Raw genomic sequence first — 17,454 nt, forward strand, 5'->3', positions numbered from 1 at the left:
TTAATGCCATCCCCAACCTCACTACTACTGTTAGGTGTCCTGTACACAACTCCCACCAGTTTTTTCTGCCCCTTAGTGTTATGCATCTCTACCCATATCGATTCCACATCCTCCAGGCTAATGTCCTTTCTTTCTATTGCGTTAATCTCTTCTCTAACCAGCAATGCTACCCCACCTTTTCTTTCCTGTCTATCCCTCCTGAATATTGAATATCCCTGGATGTTGAGCTCCCATCATCGGTCACCCTGGAGCCATGTCTCTGTGATCCCAACTATATCATATTCATTAATAACTATCTGCACATTCAATTCATCCACCTTGTTACGAATGCTCCTCGCATTGACACACAAAGCCCTTTAACAGAGGCTTGTTTTTACAACACTCTGAGCCCTTATACAATTATGTTGAAAAGTGGCTCTTTTTGCTTTTTGCCCTGGATTTGCCTGCCTGTCACTTTTACTTTTCACCTTACTACTTTTTGCTTCTACCCTCATTTTATACCCCTCTGTCTCTCTGCACTTGTTCCCATCCCCCTGCCACATTAGATTAAAGCCTCCTGAAAAGCAGTAGCAAACGCTCCCCCTAGGACATTGGTTCCAGTCCAGCCCAGGTGCAGACCGTCCTGTTTATACCGGTCCCACCTCCCCCAGAACTGGTTCCAATGCCCCAGAATAATGTATTGGTTAGGCACAGGAGTACATTCAGCTAGAGACTCATTCCACCGAGATGTAACACTGAGCGTCACAGGAAGTCATTCCTACCTGTGGCCATCAAACTTTACAACTCCTCCCTCGGAGTGTCAGACACCCTATGCCAATAGGCTGGTCCTGGACTTGTTTCCACTTGGCATGATTAACTTATTATTTAATTATTTATGGTTTTATATTGCTATATTTCTTCACTATTTTTGGTTGGTGCAGCTATAATGAAACCCAATTTCCCTCGGGATCAATAAAGTATGTCTGTCTGTTTGTTTCTCTGTAGCAGCAATGTTTGGGTTATGACTAGAGATAACAGGCATGTTAGCCAATGAGCGGGATGTTGTTCTTTTTTGTGTGTCCGGGAACAGCGATTTCACGGTCTTTTACCGGGGAGAGATGAAGAGAGAAGACGCGAATGGAGAAAGCTGGTAGATCGCCGGATAGCGTGGAATTGGAGCAAGAGTCCAAAGGTCAGCGATGATCGAAGGAGGTCGATTCTCATGAAACAGTCTAATGCGTAACATTGGAGCTCAATGATAAGGCTGTTCGTCCCCCATCAACCACCTCTGACAAAAGGTCAGTTACTTTGAGAAATCTTAATCTTCATAATCTCTTCAGAAAAGACATTTCTCAGCTGGGATCTGCATCTACAGTTTAGTCTTTTCTTCAAGAATCACTTCATCGCTGCTTCGGGAAGTCTCTCCTCTCACTTACTTTATGAATAATATGGACTTCTTAAACCTACCACTTTAAGACTGTGCTTAAGTAAGATCTGTTAAGAATTGTCTCTAAGTTCAACTGTTAGATAACTATAGACACATAACACTGTTAACTTCTGTTTAAGTTAGTCGTTTGTTTACTTTTCTGTTTTTGAGTAGAGGTTAATAAATTTTGTTGTTTATTTATAAAAACTCGACTCAATTTCATATCTATTGCTGCTGGTACGTAACATAAAGTGGGGGCTCGTCCAGAGATGAACAAATTTAGAGCTTATTGATTGTTTAATTATCGATCTGATTGGGAAAAGGGAAATAACTGATTTCTTTTGTTTGATTGGCTTGTGTGTGGAAATCAGCAGCAATGAATGTTGGGAACTTTCTGGTATCACCAACCCTTGCGGCATTAGAGAAAGCGAAAAAGGGTGAGGTGCTGCAAATTGCTAAAGAACTGAAGCTTACAGGAATAATGATGGCTACTACAAAGTTAGTGATTCAGAGGAAAATAGCTGAGCACTATATAGCTATGAAAATGTTTGATGAAGAGGTGTTAGAGAAGCTTCTAGTAAGTAAAACTTGAGATGCAGTTACAACTGGAACAAATGAAGTTAGAGAGATTTAAAGTAGAGGTGGCGGAAAGGGAAAAAGATAAAGAGAGAGAAGCTGCAGAAAAACAAAGGCAATTTGAGTTAGCGATAGAGAGGTTAAGGCTCGAGAAACAAGCTGGTTCTAGGAAACTGGTTGTACCATTTGTTGCTAGTCAGGAAGTTAAACTAGTTCCTCCATTTAATGAGGCAGAAGTTGATAAATAATACTTCCAGCATTTTGAGAAAGTTGCTCGGAGTTCACAGAGGCCGAAAGAGGGCTTGCTTGTTCTTTTACAAAGCGCAATTAAAGGTAAATCACAACAGGTTTATACGGCCTTAACTAGTGAACAGGCAGCTGATTACGATACTGTGAAGCAGGTTATACTTATGAATTGGTTCCGGAAGCTTAAAGACAAAGATTTGGAAATCTGAAGAAATCTGTGAACCAGACTTACATGGAATTTGCCTATGACAAATGTGTGTTTTGAGTGATGGTGCACATCTAAAAATGTGAATGGAGATTATGACAACTTGAAAGAATTGGTTTTAATTGAGGAATTTAAAAGATGCGTTCCTAATGATATAAAGGCATTAAATCTCATTTGGATGAGAAGGACACTGCCACGATGCAAGAGTCTGCTAAATTAGCAGATGAGTTTGCTCTAACCCACAAAGGTTAAAGTAAAACTTTCCAAAAGTGTAGCATGAATAGTCAGGGTAAACCAGAAATTAAATTGTCAACTAGTGATAAAGGTAAGGATGAAGGGAAGCAAGTGAAAGAAAAACATTTTGGTCCTATTTGTCACTATTGCAGGAAATCTGGTCACGTTATGGCTAACTGTTTCCATCTGAAGAAGGTAAAGGAGGCAGTTCCAGATGCCTGTGTGCAACACTTTGAAACACCCATAAACCCCCAGGGTTTGGGACATTCAAAGGAAGCTCTGTCAAGGTCTGACTGAGTTAGGAAGAGATTCGATCATTTTATGTCATAAGGTTTTGTTTCCGTGAATGAAGGGTCCACCCAAGTACCAGTAAAAATTCTTCAGAATACTGGGGCTTCTCAGTCACTTACGTTAGATAGTGTTCTAGAGTTTAGTGATGAGACTGACACTGGTGAGGTAAATCTTATACAAGGTATTGGGAGCCACCTTATGTCTGTACCTCTGCACAAAGTAGTTTTACAGTCAGGGTTAGTTTCAGGACCTGTTAAAATAGGACTATGACCAGTTTACCGGTGGATGGTATTTCTTCATTGTTAGGGAATGACCTCGCAGGTGGAAAAGTTGTTTCTGCAGTGCAGCTGACAACTAAGCTGATCCAAAAATGAATTCTAACATGTATCGCCAAGGCAGATGCTTCTGTGCAGCATGGGTCTGCTACCCATGACAGCTCAAATCAGGATTCAGATTTTGATGATCTGTTAGTAACTTTTCTACCTTCATTGTTTGATCGAGACCCTTGTAGCAAGTCTGACCATAAAGACTTGTCTCTGTCTAGGAAGGAGATTATAGCGGAGCAGAGCAGAGACCCTGAGATTGCCACCTTAAGAGGAAAAGCTCTCCCAGATAATGAAATTGAAAAGGTGCCAGTAGGGTATTATTTCAAGAATGGAGTGTTAATGAGGAAGTGGAGACCATCTGAGATTGCTGCAAGTGAGGATTAGGCAGTTGTTCACCAGGTAGTAGTTCCTAAAATCTATAGGAATGAGATTTTAACTTTGGCTCATAGTATGCCCTTGAGTGGCCATCTTGGTGTGAATAAAATTGTGAACAAGGTTTTTAAACACTTCTACTGGCCCGGGTTGAGGAAAGATGTGGCAGCATTTTGCCGAACTTGTCACACTTGTCAGGTTGTGGGAAAACCTAATCAAGTCACCTCAGTGGCCCCATTGCAATCTATTCCTACATTTGGTGAATCATTTTCTAAAGTTATTGTAGATTGTATTGGCCCATTGCCAAAAACTAAAGCTGGTCATCAATATTTGCTGACCATCATGTGTACAGTATCTAGGTTTCCAGTAGCAATACCTCTCAGGAATATAAAAGTCAAAACTGTGATGACGGCTCTCATAAAGTTCTTTACTTTTTTGGGTTGTCTAAAGAAATCCAGTCTGATCAAGGAAGTAATTTTATGTCTGGATTATTCCAGCAGGTAGTTTATAAACTGGCAGCCAAATAGATTACATTGTCTGCGTACCATCCAGAATCACAAGGGGCTTTAGAAAGGTTTCATTCTACCCTCAAAACCATGATTAGGATGTTTTGTGTTGAAAATTAGAAAGATTGGGATGAGGGAGTTCAATTGTTTTTGTTGGCGGTAAGGGAGTCAGTGCAGGAGTCCCTAGGCTTTAGCCCCTTTGAACTTGTGTTTGGGCACAAGGTCCGAGGATCTTTAGCATTGTTAAAAGAACAGTGGGTTAACAAAGAACTACATACTAATTTGCTGGATTATGTCTTAAAATTTAAGGAGAGATTGCAGTTTAGCAAGGGAAAATTAAAAATCTGCTCAGGAAAGAATGAAAACTTGGTATGACAAGGAAGCTCGAATGAAGACATTTAAGCCGGGAGATAAGGTGTTGGTTCTCTTTCCCTCTGCAAGCTAAATTTCATGGTCATTACAAGATTATATCTAAAGTTAATATTGTAGACTATGTGGTAAAAACACCAGATCAACAAAGGCCAACGTAGTTTTGTCATGTAAACATGATAAAACCATATTATGAAAAACAGTCTGCCGCTATGACCATTGTTGTCAATAACAATGAGTCTGATCTCTCTGGGAACTTGGTAGCTGATCCATCTGAGGCTTATTTTAAACCAAACATTATTTCTGCCAGACTAACAAATTCGACAATTTTGGAAAATATTCATGAGAAATTCCTGATGAAGGGTTTTGGCCCGAAACGTCATCACTACCTCCTCCCATAGATACTGTCTGGCCTGCTGAGTTCTGCCAGCATTTTGTGTTTTGTATTTATTTCCAGCATCTGCAAATTCACTCGTGTTGCATGAAAAATTGGCTCATTTGCAGCCACAGCAGCGGCGGCAAATGAAGCAGTTAATTATGAAATATAGGTATTTATTTCCAGATGTTCCAAAAAGAACCACAGCAGCCTTACATGATGTAGTTGTTGGAAATGCCAAACCCATAAAGCAACATCCATATCGAATGAATGTGGAAAAATGTACACTTTGTATCAAGTATATGTTAGAAAATGGTATTATTAGACTTTCTACTTCAGATTGGAGTTCACCTTGTGTCATGGTGCCTAAACCAGATGGTAGTACTCGGTTTTGTACTGATTACAGAAAGGTGAATGCTGTAACAAAAACCGATGCCCATCCAATCCCTAGGGTAGATGATTGTGTGGACGAGGTTGGAAAAGCTAAGTTTCTTACAAAGGTCAATCTGTTAAAAGGGTATTGGTGTGTTCCATTGATGGATAAAGGTACCAGAAATTTCTGCATTTGTAATGCCATCTGTGTTATGTGAATACAATGTTCTGCCATTTGGAATGAAGAATGGTCCAGGAAACTTCCAGAGAACGATTAATTCTGTAATTCAATGGTTAAAATATACAGATGCCGATATTGATGATTTTGTCCAGGCATGGGCAAACTACGGCCTGCGGGCCATATACAGCCCGTTAAGCTTTTTAATCCGGCCCGCAGAACTTGATGAAATTATATTAATAAACCTTGTTAACGTTTTTTCCCCGCAATTCTGGCGTTTTCCCAATAGATGACGCACTCTATATACATTGACCTTTGTTGAGGTGCAGCATATTACTCCACATTTGCGCTTTACTCTTTGTTCGGCTCGACCTATTTGTGTGAACAGGCGTTCAGCGTCATGAACATCAACAAAGCCAGCCACAGATCCAAGTTAACTGACCAACACCTCAGATCCATCCTGAGAATCGCCACAACAAAACTAAATCCAGACTTTGATGCGCTGGCTAAAACAACACTGTTCCCACTGAAATTAAAAATAAGTTTTTTCGTTGTGTTATGTAAAAAATGCATTTAAAAATATTTTTTTCAATAAGCCTTACATGTTACATGTCATTTTTGTTAAGTGATGGACATGAGTAGTGCGCTGGTGCACGTACATTCTCAAAATAAAAAATGCGCTCCAGATCAAATAACGCGCTCTGCATACTGGCTGTCTCTGCTGTAACTGTTCTGTCATTGTGCTGGTCGTTGTTGAGTTTTGGCACAGGGGACAATTGAATAAGAAGGAGCAGGACAAGTAGACCTGCATCTCCTACCGTTTTTGAAATAAAGACAGTCAGGAGGAGAGTGATGATGATAATATCTTGAAGGATAACAGAATTTTCAGTGCTTTAAAATAATAACTGTTACTATTAAAAAAGCTGTATTTTATTCATTTAATTTTCAGTGTTTTAAAAGTCATTTCAATAAATAGCTAAATACCATGGGACTTCAAAGACAGATATTTTGTTGTAATGCATTTGTTCATTTTCAATTGAAATTAAAGCACATGTTTTCTACATATCCCATGATATTTTATTTTCTCTTATGAGGTGTATTACCAAAACACTCCGTCCATCTGCTCCTGGTCCGGCCCCCCTGTCAAATTTTAGAACCCTTTGTGGCCCACAAGTCAAAAAGTTTGCCCACCCCTGATTTAGTCACAGGGAATGACACTTGGGAAGCACATATCTCTGTAGTGGAAAAGCTTTCAACCTAACTGTTAATTTAGCTAAAAGTGAATTTGGCCATGCCACTGTGACTTAGCTTGGTTACATTGTGGGTCAAGGCTCCTGTTCAGGCAATTTTGGAGGTTCCTACTCCAACCGGTAAAAAAGCTCTCAAAAGATTGTTGGGAATGGTAGGATATTACCGCAAGTTCTGTAACAACTTTGCCGAGATTGCCCTTCCATTAACTAATCTCCTGAAGAAAGGTGAGAAGTTTGTTTGGAAAGAACTTTGTCAGGAGGCCTTTGATAAATTGAAAACTATCCTATGTCACCAACCTGTGCTCAGGTTACCTGTCTTTGAAAAGCCATTTTCCCTAGCTGTGGATGCCAGTGATGACGATACAGGAGCAGTGTTACTACAAAGGGATATTTATGATGATGTTGACCATTCTGTAGCTTACTTTTCGAAGAAATTTAATGGGCATCAAAGAAATTATTCAACCATAGAAAAGGAATTATTATCTCTTATTTTGGCTCTGCAACATTTTGATGTGTATGTTGGCGCAACTCAGAAACCACTTGTGGTTTACACTGATCATAACCCATTGGTATTTCTGAAAAACAAAAATAGAAGGTTGCTGAATTGGATTTTAATTTTACAGGAATATGATCTCTTAATAACTCACATTAAAGACAAAGATAATGTAACTGCCAACTGTCTGTCCAGATGTTGAACTTGCAATGTAATTTTTTTTAATGGAGTGGAATTCTGATATTTGTATATACTCCTGCCATATGTTATATTAGCTTGTAGGGTGCTGTATGATAACTATGTGTACTGTGCATATTGTGAACTTTATACATTTGTATATTTTGTAAATTGTAGTTAAAATTTTGCTCTTGATAGATCAAAATTTTCTTTTCTTGGTGGGAGGTGTTACCTGTTCTGTGAGTATCTCGTTCTGTGATATTGGCATGATGTAATTGTCTCTTGATAGTGGGGTGATGTGATATTACATGATGGCATGTTCCAACCGGTATAAAAGGGGAGATCACAGTTTGTTGTGCAGTTCGTTTTATTGGGGAGTTGCAGCCAGTTTTGTTGTGCAGTGGATTTTTTAAAGTCGAGAGAGAGTGAGAGTGAAGAATTGCCAGCTTTGTACGAACCCAAAAAATTGGGTAAAAATCAGCGGCGTTCTGTATATTTCGAACATGACTGATGTTTGTTATAATCCATACATGGGTTGTGGCACGCACTTTTGTTTAACCCCTGCAAGGTCTCGGGTGTTGTGTGGCGACCACCTCCGGCGAAAGGTCAGCTACTTAGAGAAATCTTAATCTTCGTGATTAAGCACCACGCACCCCTCATACAAACTCTTCTCCCTCCTGCCATCTGGCAAAAGGTACCAAAGCATTTGGGCTCTCACGACCAGACTGTGCAACAGTTTCTTCCTCCAAGCCATCAGACTCCTCAATACCCAGAGTCTAGACTAACATCTACATCATTTATTATTATATTGAAACGTGTCCTCTACTGTGCCTATTGTCTTGTTTATTATTAATTAATTAATTAATTAATGCACTGCCCTGCACTGTTTTTTGCACTTTATTTAGTCTGTGTAGGTCTGTAGTCTAGTGTAGTTTTTGTGTTGTTTTACATAGGCTAGTGTAGCCTTGAGTTGTCTCACACAGTCTAGTGTAGTTTTGTGTTGATTCATGTAGCACCATGATCCTGGAGGAACATTGTTTCATTTCTACTGTGTACTGTACCAGCAGTTTATGGTCGAAATGATAATAAAAAGCAACTTGACTTGACTTGATCTCTTCAGAAAAGGCATTTCTCAGCTGGGATCTGCGTCAACAGTTTCGTCTTATCTTCAAGAATCGTTTCACCACTGCTTCAGGAAGTCTCTCCTCTCATTTACTTTATGAATAATATGGACTTCTTAAACCTACCACTTTAAGACTGTGCTTAAGTAAGATATATTAAGAATTGTCTCTATGTTCAACTGTTAGATAACTATAGACTGTTAAATAACTGTTAAGTTTCGTTTAAGTTAGTCGTTTGCTTACTTTTCTATGTTTTTGAGTAGAGGTTAATAAATTTTGTTGTTTATTTATAAAAATCCAACTCAATTTCATATCTATTGCTGCTGGTACGTAACACAGAGAAGCCATTACATTAGGTTATGGGGGGTTATATGGGAAGCAGGGTTTAAGGGTCGGCACAACATTGTGGGCCGAAGGGCCTGTACTGTGCTATACTATTCTATGTTTTATGTTCTATTAGCCTTAGCAGTGAAACATTACAGAGAGGCCATTACATCAATAAAGCCTCAGATTCAACAATCTCAATGTGCTATTTATGATAAAGATTGAGTTGAAAACACCAGCTTCCCAATGCATGGGTTGCATTTATTTGCAACAATACAATGCTTCCTTTTTTGGAAGCCAAATTAGCAATAGATTAAGAGAATGGATACTTCAATACATCAACCTACTTGTTTTTAAACAATCATGAAACAGGCATTACTTTTATGCAACTATAGTTAGTACCATGAGGCTTACTGTTATCAACATAGCCCTTGATTAATAACTCAGACTTCCTATTTGGGATGAAGCCTGAAAGCCTGACCCTATACCTTGGCCTACTTCCAAGCCCTGCTGCGTCTTCACCAGCCCCCACTGATTTCCCCCTCTCTGTTGCAGAGCAAATAATCCTCAGTAGAGGCTTTACCAGGATTGCCATGGTGGGCTCTCGCATGCTCTCCACCATTTTGGCAACTTCTGATTTGTTGCTGCCACAGCCTTGGCTTCACTTTAGATGGCAGAGTCTTTATACATCTCCATCCCCCTTCAGCAAGTTCTTAAAGCCCTCTGCTTCTTTTTGTAAGTATTTAAACAGTACCCATCCACAACCATTCTTCGCACCATATCTCTTAAGGATGCACATCCTTTTCTCTCAGTTTCATTGCTACATTTGCTTTTAGGATAGAACATAGAAAACCTACAGCACAATACAGGTCCTTTGACCCACAAAGCTGTGCTGAACATGTCTGTACCTTAGAAATTACCCAGGGCTACCCACAGCCCTCTATATTCTGAGCTCCATGTACCTATTCAGGAATCTTTTAAAAGACCCTATTGTATCCACCTCCACCACCATTGCTGGCAGCCCATTCCACGCACTCACCACACTCTGCGTAAAAAAATTACCCCTGACATCTCCTCTGTACCTGCTTCTAAGCACCTTAAAACTGTGCCCTTTCATGCTAGCCACTTCAGCCCTGAGAAAAAGCCTCTGGCTATCCATACAATCAATGCCTCTCATCATCTTATACTCCCCTATCAGGTCACCTCTCATCCTCTGTTGCTCCAAGGATAAAAGACCGAGTTCACTCAATCTACTCTCTTAAGGCATGCTCCCCATGCAACATCCATGTAAATCTCTTCTGCACCCTTTCTATAGTTTCTACATCCTTCCTATAGTGATGCAACCAGAACTGAGCACAGTACTCCAAGTGGGGTCAGACCAGGTCCTGCATAGCTGCAACATTACCTCTCAGCTCCTAAACTCAATCCCACAATTGATGAAGGCCAATACACTGTATGCCTGCTTAACCACAGAGTCAACCGGCGCAGCAGCTTTGAGTGTCCTATGGACTCGGACCCTAAGACCCCTCTGATCCTCCACACTGCCAAGAGTCTTACCATTAATACTATATTCTGCTATCATATTTGACCTACCAAAATGAACCACTTCACACAGATCTGGGTTGAACTCCATCTGACACTTCTCAGCCCAGTTTTGCACCCTATCAATGTCCCACTGTAACTTCTGACAGCCCTCCACACTACCCACAACACCTCCAACCTTTGCGTTATCAGCAAATTTACTAACCCATCCCTCCACTTCCTCATCCAGGTCATTTGTAAAAATCATGAACAGATCCCTGAGGCACACCACTGGTCACTGACCTCCATGCAGAATATGACCTGTCTACAACCACTCTTTGCCTTCTGTGGGCAAGATGAGGCCTTCTATTCCAGGGCATTGCAAATGTCCTCATTTTTCAAGAGGGGTGTGCGAACCGGAGTGAAGGGACTCAGGATAGGACAGATGGCGAAAAAGTAAAGATAGCGTGCATTCAGATTGTCAGGAAGGGCAGGCAGGTGATGGGACTTAGTTGCAGCCAACAGGCTGAGTAGCAAATGATTAGGGATGCAAAATCAGAAAGGATAGCAAATATGGTCCTCAAGGTATTTTATCTAAATGCCTGTAGTATAAGAAATAAGGTGGATGATCTTGTTACAGTACTACAGATTGCCAGGTATGATGCTGAGGCCATCACTGAATTGTGGCTGAAGTATGGTTGTAGTTGGGAGTTGAATGTTTAAGGTTACACATTATATCGGAGGGATAGGAAGGTAGGCAGAGGGGGGTGGTAAAAAATGGCATTAAATCAGTAGAAAGATATGACATAGGATCGGAAGATAGAAACATAGAGAAACCTACAGCACAGCACAAGTCCTTCGGTCCACAAAGCTGTGCTGAATATGTCCTTACCTGAGAAATTACCTAGGGTTGCCCATAGCCCTCTAATTTTTCTGAGCTCCATATACCAAGATGTTGAATCCTTGCAGGTTGAGTTAAGAAACTGCAAGGGTAAAAGGACGTTAATGGCAGCTATATACAGGCCTCCCAACAGTGGCTGGGAGGTGGACCACAGATCACAACAGGAAATAGAAAGGGCGAGTCAAAAGGGCAACGTTATGGTAGTCATGTGAGATTTTAACATGCAGGTTGACTGGGGAAATCAGATTGGTAATGGATTTCAAGAAAGTGAGGTTGCTGAATGCCTAAGGGATAGCTTTTTAGAGCAGTTTGTCGTTGAGCCTAATAGGGATCAGCTACAGTGGATTGGGTGTTATGTAATGAACTGGAAGCGATAAGAGAGCTTAAGGTAAAAGAACCCTTAGGAACCAGTGATCACAATATTATTGAGTTCAATTTGAAATTTAGTAAGGAGAAAGTAAAGTCTGATGCAGTAGTATTTCAGTGGAGTAAGGGAAATTACAGTGGTATGAGAGATGAGTTCGCCAAAGTAAATTGGAAGGAGCTGCTGGCAAGGATGTCAGCAGAGCAGCAAAGGCGTACATTTCTGGGAAAAATAAGGAAGGTGCAGGACATGTCTATTCCAAAAATGCAGAAATACTCAAATGGTAAATTGTACAACCATGGCTGACAAGGGAAGTCAAAGCTATTGTGAAAGCTGAAGAAAGTGCATACAACAAAGCAAATATTAGTGGGAAGATAGAGGATTGGGAATATTTTAAAAACCTACAGAGAGCACCTAAAAAAAATTAGAAGGGAAAAGATGAAATATGAAAGCAAGCTAACAAATAATATCAGTGGATAGTAAAAGTTTTTCAAGTATGTTAAAAATAAAAGAGAAATGAGAGTGGATATAGGACCACTAAAAAATGAGGCAGGAGAAATAATAACAGGGGACATGGAGATGGCTGGTGAACTAAATGAGACTCTTGCGTCAGTCTTAACTGTGGAAGACACTAGCACAGTATGCCTGATGTTGTAGTGTGTGAAGGAAGAGAAGTAGGTGCAGTTACTGTTACAAGAGAGAAGGTGCTCAAAAAGCTGGAAGACCTAAAGATACATCAGTCACTTGGACCAGTGGAACTGCACCCTAGAGTTCTGAAAGAAGAAGTGTTAGAGATTGTGCTGGCATTAGAAATGATCTTTCAAAAGTCAATCAGACTGGTGCCAGAGGACTGGAAAATTGCAAATGTTACTCCACTCTTTAAGAAAGAAGAAAGGCAGCAAGAAGGAAATTATAGACCAGTTAGCCTGACCTCAGTGGTTGAGAAGATGTTAGAATCAATTGTTAAGGATGAGGTGATGGAGTACTTGGTGACACATGACAAGATAGCCCAAAGTCAGCATGGTTTCCTTCGGGGAAAATCCTGCCTGACAAACCTGTTGGAATTCTTTGAGGAGATTACATGCAGAATAGATAAAGGGGATACAGTGGATGTTGTAGATTTGTACTTTCGGAAGGCCTTTGACAAGGTGCCACACATGAGGCTGCTTACCAAGTTAAGAGCCCGTGATATTACAGGAAAGTTACTAACAGGGTTAGAGCATTGGCTGATTGGTAGGAGACAGCAAGTGGGAATAAAAGGATCCTTTTCTGGTTGGCTACCAGTGACTAGTGGTGTTCTGCAGGGGTCAGTGTTGGGACCACTTCTTTTTATGTTGTAAATAAATGATTCAGATGATGGAACAGAAGACTTTGTTGCCAAGTTTGCAGAATGATATGAAGATTGGCGGATGCGCAGGCAGTGTTGAGGAAACAGGTAGGATGCAGAAGGACTTAGACAGATGGGCAAGAAAGTGGCAAATGAAATATAATGTTGGAAAATGCAAGGTCACACACTTTGGTAGTAGAAATAAATGTGCAGGCTATTTTCTAAACGGGGTGAAAATCCAGAAATCTGAGTTGTAGAGGGACTTGGTAGTCCTTGTGGAGAACATCCCGAAGGTGGACTTGCAGGTTGAGTCAGTGGTGAAGAAGGCAAATGCCATGTTGGCATTCATTTCAAGAGGTCTAGATTACAAGAGCAAGGACGTGAGGCTGAGGCTTTATAAGTCACTGCTGAGGCCTCACCTTGAGTATTGTGAACAGTTTTGGGTCCCTCATCTTAGAAAAGTTGTGCTGGTATTGGAGAGAGTCCAGGGGAGGTTCACAAGGATGATGCCAGGAATGAAAGGGTTATCATACGAGGATTGTTTGATGGCTCTGGGTCTGTACTCATTGGAATTCAGAAGCATGAGGGGGGGAATCTCATTGAATCTTTTCGAATGTTGAAAGGCCTAGACAGAGTAGATGTGGAAAGGATGTTTCCCATATGGGAGAGTCTAGGACAAGAAGGCACAACCTCAGGATAGAGGGGTGACTTTTCAAAATAGAGATGCGGAGAAATTTCTTCAGCTAAAGGGTGGTGAATTTGTGGAATTTGTTGCCACATGCAGCTGTGGAGGCCAGGTCATTGGGTGTATTTATGGCAGAGATTGATAGGTTCTTTATTGGATATGGTTTTGGGGAGAAGGCCAGGAACTGGGATCGAGGAGAAGATAAAAAAACCGAATCAGCCATGATTGAATGGTGGAGCAGACTCGATGTACGTGGTACAGGCAGCAATCCAGAAATTTCTACCTGGGAGGTCCTGCTTCTCAGCTTTCTACCTAGCTTTCTATATTCTGTTTTCAGGACCTCATTGCTTTTCCTTCCTATGTCATTGGTACCAATATGTACCAAGACATCTGGCTGCTCCCCCTCCCTCTCCAAAATGTTATGGACGCGATGAGACATCCCTGACCCTGGCACCTGGGAGCCAACATACCATCCAGGTAACCAGTTGACTTCCACAGAATCTCGTCTGTTCCGCTCACTATCAAGTCCCCTATCACTGTGCTCCCTTCTTCTCTCTCTCTCTCTCTCACTTCTGAACCACAAACCCATGCTCAGTGCCTGTAATCCCAGTGACATTCTCCCAGGAGGTCATCCCCTACAAAAGTATCCAAAGCTGTATACTTGTTTTTGAGGGGAATGGCCTCAGGGGTGCTCTGCTCCAACTGCCTATTTCCATTTCTCCTGACAGTCACCCAGCTACATGCCTTCTGCAACTTCTGGGTGACTACTTCCCTGTAACTTTGATCAATTACATCCTCGCTCTCCCGTACACATTGAAGGTCATCCAGTTGCTGCTCCAGATTCCCAACACGGTCTTCAAGGAGCTGCAGTCGGATGCACTTCATGCAGATGTAGTTCCCTGGGAGATTCTGAATCTTCCAGTTTTCCAACATCTGGCATGAAGAGCACACCACAGCCATTTAAATGCTACAGTAAGAGAGGGGAGAAAAACAAAAAGGAAACCTTAACAGACGTTTTACACAGCCTTTTCCGAGCTGAAGCCTTGTTTGAGCCGAAGCCTTGTTTGAGCCAAAGCCTGTCGTTTCTACTCTTGCCACTGGCCTACTCCCGACAATGGTCGCCCCACTTATCCTTTCTGTACTATAGCTCGTAGAGCTCTGTTGACACCACTGATAGGCCACGTACAATGGACAAACACTCTTGAAGCTCCCTTTTTAAATAACCGCCACCGACCTGTGAGAAATCCCTCTTGGTACGCTCTGTAGATGCTGCTGATAGGCCACGTACTTTCACCACTTTCTACCCTTTCAAAGCACAACAGTCAATGGTTCGGGATAAGACTCTTCATCAGGTCGACTGTTGATTCCTCTCCATAGATGCTGCCTGACTTGCTGAGTTCCTTCATCATTTAGTGTGTGTTATTTAAATCTATGATGAAGGGTCTCAGGCTGAAATGTTGATTGTTTATACTTCTCCATAGATGCTGCCTGACCTGTTGAGTTCCTCCAGCATTTTGTACATGTTGTTCTGGACTTCCAGCATTTACAGATTCTCTTGTCTTTAGGGCACAGATTTAAAGTAAGAGAAAGGAGTTTTAAAGAAGATTTTAGGGAAAGTGTTTTTCTTACATACAAAGAATGGTTGAGATCTGGAATTTCTTGGTAGGAGATGTTGTAGAAACAGATACAATTGCTGATAACGAAGTACTTAGACAGGCACCTAAATAGATGGTGGCGCATGGCCAAGTGGTTAAGGCCCCTGCCGTGGCAACGTGTTGTGTCCTTGAGCAAGACACTTAACCACACATTGCTCCAGTCCACCCAGCTGAAAATGGGCACCGGCAAAATGCTGGGGGTTAACCTCATAATAGACTGGCGTCCTATCTGGGGGGGGAGGGGGGGGCGTGGAGTCTCGTACTCTCAGTTGCTTCATGCCACAGAAACCGGCATAAGCACCAGCTCGATGAGCCTATATATTTAACAAATAGATGAGGCTTAGAAGGATATGATACTATGCAGGCAAACAAGATTAGAATAGAAGGACAAAAAGGTCAGCATGGACAAGGTGGGCTGAAGAGTCATTTGCTTACTATACAACTCAATGACTCTACAGCAGATATGGGAGGAGAAATCTGCCATTTGTTATGCACTAAGTATACAGTGGAAGATTTGCATTGAAACCGGCTTCAATAAAAAAAATTAATTTGAAAGCACTGCCTTGCATACCATTGTACAAGAGAACAAGGACAAAATCCTTGGTTTAAGATGGATTTGGATAATCTAGCAGATGTCATACTCAAGCCATGTGTGTGTTGTTTGAGTTTCTATCATCTGCAGATTTCCTCGTGTTTGCATGTGACATTGCTTATTGGACTAGAGATTGGATATTTATATTGTGAACACATATTTCCCTGTTACCTTGAAGCAACATCTCAATATTATTTGGGACCCAATAGGGTTTCAGCCTCTAATGCAACTATGATTTATGAGAAAGTGCTGTTCTAGAGCCAGAAACTCCAAATAATTTCATTAACCCAACTTGCTGCTCTGTCAACATTTTGCTGTGCTTTGTAATTAAAATATTATTTTGCAGTGAATAATTGAATCATTATTCTTTATCTCTCATTGAGACAACTAATTAGACTTTTTAATTACAGCTACTCCATAATGTTCCTATAAATCAGGTGGAAGTCATTTAAGGTCCACCAAATTGAAAGAATTTATCAAAATAACAACACATGAGTGTATCAGGTATGTTAGGAGAGGATTGTGTTGGAAATTATTTCTCAATAAGTGAGGCCTGATCTACCAGTGGGATGATTACTCCTTCATGTCCTTTCTACCCCTGGGATCTTTACATCTAAACACCCTCATGATTTGTGACCACTTCAAATTTTGTTTGGTTGGTTTATTTATTTAGAGATGCAGTGTGGAACAGGCCTTTCCAACCCATAAGCATGTTGGATCTTTGCTACCTATATTCGATGCCCTGATTTCAGTTGCCTTGTAAAGTCATAAGTTATTGCTAACATTACTTCCCTTGCTATAATTTCTAAACATCTTGTCTTCCCAATTTGTAGCCATGTCTCACAAAACAGAATTCTACTCTTGAATCCCTCTGACTCACATTTCCTCAGTACCAAAATAGCTAATGTCAGCTCACGTGATTATTTCCCAAAGGCACCTATCTCATTGTTCTTCTCAACTTGCCTGTAGATTCTGTCATAGCTGATCACACTACTCTCTGCTGTAATACAATTGACTGGGACTGCACTCATTTCATTACTCCAGTCACAGCCACAGAAACAACAGAAATGGCTTTTGAACAAGATCCTCTGGTACTTCCTATGAATCTATCATTGACTCCCTTCTATTTTTCAATTGAATTTGGCCCCTTGGCAACAAAATCTGAAGATATCGTACTAGTTGAAAACAGCACACCTTTTTCTACATGTTCACTTTGGTAGTCTGGCACATGTCTTTGGCAGCCTCCTTGAGGGTTCATTGTCAGAGAGAAACATGAATTTTAAACATAGTACGATGGCAAACAGGTTGGAATTGCTGTGTTTTCATTTATTTCCAGCATCTGCAGATTCACTCGTGTTGCCTTGGAATTGCTGTGTATTTTACAATGCAAATTCAATTGCAGCATTTTCAGAGTCATATTTTAAGACACTTAAGCATAGAATTTCACTCCAATTTTAGTTGAAATGGTTTAGAGATAAAATGTATTATCTGAGCCTGATATTTTATATGCCTCCTCATGCTGCCAATCACTAGCATATTTGTAATGGTCGTTTTTCTCCCTTTAATCCTCAATAAATCTTTCCGAGTC

The 17,454-nt window shown here is 40.9% G+C and overlaps 1 protein-coding gene and 1 long non-coding RNA gene across 3 annotated transcripts in view; one reads left to right on the forward strand and one right to left on the reverse strand.

Annotated features, from left to right (window-relative positions):
* The window catches only part of LOC132387011 (uncharacterized), a 609,870-nt gene that overhangs the window by 406,598 nt on the left and 185,818 nt on the right, over nt 1–17,454 (forward strand). The gene's annotated exons all lie outside the window — the stretch shown is intronic.
* gmcl1 (germ cell-less, spermatogenesis associated) overlaps nt 1–17,454 on the reverse strand; it is a 262,908-nt gene that overhangs the window by 42,958 nt on the left and 202,496 nt on the right. The gene's annotated exons all lie outside the window — the stretch shown is intronic.

The sequence above is a fragment of the Hypanus sabinus genome, chromosome 1 (assembly GCF_030144855.1).
Source record: "Hypanus sabinus isolate sHypSab1 chromosome 1, sHypSab1.hap1, whole genome shotgun sequence".
Lineage (NCBI taxonomy): Eukaryota > Metazoa > Chordata > Chondrichthyes > Myliobatiformes > Dasyatidae > Hypanus > Hypanus sabinus.